The following is a 4,681-nucleotide window of genomic DNA, read 5'->3' as shown; positions in this document are numbered from 1 at the left end:
CCCTTTCCTTTTCCCATATCCTGATGTGCCATCTCTTTCAAAATTCTCATATGTCCCCACTGCTACCACCATAGTCCTGGCTGCCATTATTTCTGCCCTGTTATACAAATTCCCAACTGGTTTTCCCAGTTCCTCATATCCCGCTCTAATCTCCACATTGCCCTTTAAAATATCTTTTTAAAAAAATTCACATGGGATTTTATCACTTCCCTTTGAATCCTCCAGTAATCTACTTTCATTAAAACTCACGATTTTTAACCAGACCCAGCAATGAGGTGTTCCCTCTCCCTTCTATAAAGCACTTTGCCTCTCTTAAGGCACAGATTTTATTCTAGCTTTTATTATGCCCATTGGTTTACTTGTTGAAGCTCTGGCCATATATAACAGGGACTGAATCAGTATTTTAGTACAGATGAGGTTTCAAAGATCTCATGTCATAAAATAGAAAATTAATACTTGCTTCGGCAGCACATATACTAAAATAAAGTAGAAAATTGTTTCTACACCACACTTACGGTCTTTTTTTTCTCATTTTTTCTACTTCAGTGGTCTGTACTTATGCTAAGTTACCTTCTTTTAAGATTATTTCATTCTTTCCTTGTTATTTAGTATGTTTTATTTATTATTTATCTTAACACTATTTTCCTTTTTACTGTATAATTTTTTTCTCTCTTTATGGAGATATCATGGACATATAATATTGCTAACACTGCTTTTTATTCTTTCATTTTTTTCAGGTGTCCACCTCTATACCTGTGCTCTTTCATTTTTCTGTACTACTTGTACAGTATGTTTTTTGATCATTCACTTTTAAATCCAAATATGCTTATGAGTCAGTGCAAACATCTGACCATTTTATTATGTCTTTTAATATTCCTGAGCAATTATTATTGAAATAGTCATGCTTCAACATTTTAATATTCAACAGTATTAAAATAAATATTGTCATAATTTACTTTCCTTTTAGTTCTCCTCAATATTTTAGTTAGAGCATTTACCTTTATTTTTTTTTTAAGTTATAGTTATGTGTAATTAGCAGTGAACTTCAATTTAGGCTGGCCCAGAGAGCATAGCTCAGTATCTATGATAAAAAGTGGGTATTTGTTCTGATTAAGTGAAGACCCACTATTTTAAGTAATCCTTCGAATCTACTTTGAAGTTGCCGACAAGTAGGGTGATTGCTCCCTGGTTTGCCTGGAACAGTCTTAGTTTAATCCTGTTATCCTGACAGAATTATTAATTATGTGCCTTTCAGTGTTGAGAATCCCTGTTTGGATGATAAATTGTCATCACACATTTTCACAAGCATTTCTTCTTTATACTCTCTTGATCTTATTATTCTCATTTTCAGCAGCATTCTCTGTCTCCCCTCAGACTTTCTATATCCTTTGACAAAAAGTGATAGGTCCCTCCACTATTAAACTTTTCCCCACTAAAACCTGCCAGCATTCTTTTTTACTTGTCCTTGAAAAATCTAAGATAACTGTATAAATATCTTCAGTGCTTTGGCCTTTTTTTTTTTCCCCTCACTAACTCAATCCTGTCTTCACCAATTCTCTTCTATTTTTGGCATTTCTACCTTAATCCCTTTTCCACTTATTTTTCTACATAGCCTTACTCTTCTGCCAGATTTTCATACTTTCACAAAATTAATTTTGCTTTATCTGACAATTTGCAACTTCAAACTTTTGCCTATAAATAAACCCTGTTAGTTATTTTATCCCAAATTCTCTTTTTGTTTTGATGTAAACGCTCTGGTGTTAACTCGCACTAAAAAAAGCATTCCTCAATTCCATTTTTAGCTGACTGTTTCATGTGTTACCTTTGGATCATACCATAAACTGCTCTTACTCTGATATAGAAGTACTTCCAAACAGCATTCTTTTGCTATTTATGAGGAAATGCCATATTATTGCTTTATTTTATTTTTTTAAGACATAAAGGAATTTTAGCCTATGGATTAAGTTGTTTAGCTCCCAAAAGTTTTAAAGATGCTTAGTCTAATAAAATACACAGAACATAAAAATTACCATTTTAACCATTTGAAAGTATGCAATTCAATGGCATTAAATACATTTACGATGTTGTGCAACCATCACCACTATCTAGTTCTAGAATTTTTCATCACCCCAAACAGAAACCCCATACCCACTGAGCAGTCATTCCTTATATTTCCTCCCTTGGCCTGTGGCAACAACTAATCTGCTTTCTGTCTCTATGGATTTGCCTCTTCTGAACATTTTATATAAATGGAATCATATATTTTTTAGTGTATGACTTCACTTAGCAAATTTTTTCAAGGTTCATCTACATTGTAGCATGCATCATTACTTTATTCTTTTATATGGCTGAATAATATTTCAGTGTCTGGATAGACCACATTTTGTTTATTCATTCATCATTTGATCAACTTAATTTTTACCAAATCTCTACTCCAAGATAAAATGAGTGTTACAGTAGCATGATAAGTGAAGTAAATAGTAAAAAGGTATTTTTAAGTGGGTTTCTTAGAGATTGGGTATGTGGCTAATGCTATGGTATGGATCATGTGCGAGGGGCCCTATTCACCTGTTTGGATGCCAGAATCTTTTTCCTTATTTTCTTTCTCCACCACCCCCATTTTTTTCTTATTTTGATAACTAAGTTATGTTTTGTTTTTTCTTTACCATGGTATTTATAGGTTTTTGAAAATACAGCTAAATAAAATTACTCATAGTTCCACTCCCCAAAACCAATCACTATTAATAACATTCTGATATAGTTCCTTCTGGTCATTTTCTTATGTTTGAGTATTTTATTTTATTTTCACTTAATTATGATCACATTGAATAAAAATTTTATATGCTGTTCCTTTTTCATAAAATTCATTTATTTAGTTGAATACCTACAATGTGCTGGTCACTATTCTTCACTATTTTTATAGTTGAATACCTACAATGTGCTGGTCACTGTTCTTGATACCTCTGATGAATGCATAAGAAGTTCTGGTGGGAATATGGTTCAGAAGTCATCAGCTAATAGATGATGTTTAAAGCTAATAGATGATGTTTATAGATGATGTCTAAGACTTCCTGGAGTAGAGCCGATAGCACTGAGGTGAGGACCAGGGCTCAGCCTTAGGCACTCCCATGTGCAAAGGTCAAGCAAAGCATATTGAGGAAGGAGCAGCAGCCTGGTAAAAGGAGAATATGGAGGAGAGAGTGTTTTGATAGGGAATGACCCCTCACATCAAGTGCTACAGAGCGTCTGAGTGAGATGAGGAAGAGGATTAACTGTGGTAGTTTGGCAAGATGGTGGTCAGAATGGAGCAGAGAGGAACACAGCCCAACTGCAGTGTGCTGAGGAGCAAATGATAGAATATTTTAACATATTACTATGTTTCATATATTCTTTCTTAAACATAATTTGATGGCAGAATAAGATGCCAATTGTACATTTTATTTAAGTAGTTAAGTAGTTATTGTCTTCCTACTTTAACATTTACATGGTTTCCAGTTTTTCTATCACAAATAAGACCAAAGTGAAAAGCTTTGTAAACTAGCATCATTTCCTTTGAGTAGAGGCACAAAAAGGAAGTTGCTGGTCTGAGAGCAGGGCATTTTTAAAACTTAGGATTCTCATTCACTCAAATCCTTTCTAAAAGGACTGACTGGTTTGCACTTCCTCTGTCAGTGTCTGAGGGGCCCCAACATCTTGACTGCAATTGTCAGTTGGGTCCTCCCAGAACAGGTGTCTTCTTTTATTAGCTTACAAGTTCTTTTAACTTGACCAGAGACTTGAATGACAAGAACCAAACCCACATTATGGAATGAAAATTATATACCGCTCACTAAGTAGTTATATTAAACAGAATACACGTGCAATAATTACCACTCTACGTGGAACCACAATTTAAATGTGATGCTGGTGTTTGTTATTAATCCTTTTTCACTGAGGTTCTGGTGAAACTTTAAACCAGATATGGCTGAGGGAAATACTCAGCCATGATTTTCATCCTCCATTCCTATGCATTCACATAAATGTGATCATTGTTGGAACTTAATGGAATTTACCCTTTTCCAGTAAACACCCTGCAATTTCTCATTGCAGCTGCCTGCTGATATCAGGGAATGATGTCTGCTCTTTCTATGTGTGCCTCGGGTGGGGTTTTATAAACATTCTCAGCTTGTGGCAAAGAAAGAACAACTTCCAGACTGATCACCATCTCAAAAATGTCCTCCTCTCCCCCTTCCTATTCTTCAGAAACACCCTACCACTTTATAGTCATTTCCTGGTCACATGATTAATTGTCCCCCCTTGAAGCAGCAGCTGGGAAAAGGGAGCTGACCTCAGCTGCCTTGCTGGGTTTGCTATTTAACTGCTTCCTGCCCAGCACAGCAGTGCCTCACCCAGGGCAGGCAGTGACCAGTGTGCTGCTGGTGCAGATTCTAGGGAGGTGCTGGCTCCACAGTTCCTCATCTCCAGTGATCTGCTCCATTCCAGCAGGACAGGTATTGCTATTTGCTGAGCCTTAAGTGGAAAGATGGAGTGTCAATTGTGTCCAACACGAATAGACGTGGTAAGAGATATGCATACACCTCTACCTCCCTCCCTCCCTTCAACTGGGTCATTTTCTAGAGAGATCATGGATCACTACAGATAATCCTCAAAGTGGAAGCTCCAGTGGTTTATAACAGCTCAT

At 36.0% G+C, this 4,681-nt stretch overlaps 1 protein-coding gene across 7 annotated transcripts in view; it reads left to right on the top strand.

Annotated features, from left to right (window-relative positions):
* MYLK (myosin light chain kinase) overlaps positions 1–4,681 on the top strand; it is a 236,631-nt gene that overhangs the window by 122,255 nt on the left and 109,695 nt on the right. Inside the window, exon 1 of one of the 7 annotated variants that reach the window (XM_025052121.1) lies at positions 4,393–4,558. The exons of the other annotated variants lie outside the window; for them this stretch is intronic. The gene's annotated coding sequence lies outside the window, so the exon portion shown is untranslated. Of the gene's footprint in view, positions 1–4,392; positions 4,559–4,681 lie in introns of those variants that run through there. 7 annotated transcript variants of the gene reach the window in all.

The sequence above is a fragment of the Pteropus alecto genome, unplaced genomic scaffold (genome assembly GCF_000325575.1).
Source record: "Pteropus alecto unplaced genomic scaffold, ASM32557v1 scaffold251, whole genome shotgun sequence".
Taxonomy (NCBI): Eukaryota; Metazoa; Chordata; class Mammalia; order Chiroptera; family Pteropodidae; genus Pteropus; species Pteropus alecto.
This window is presented reverse-complemented; position numbering and strand designations above follow the sequence as displayed.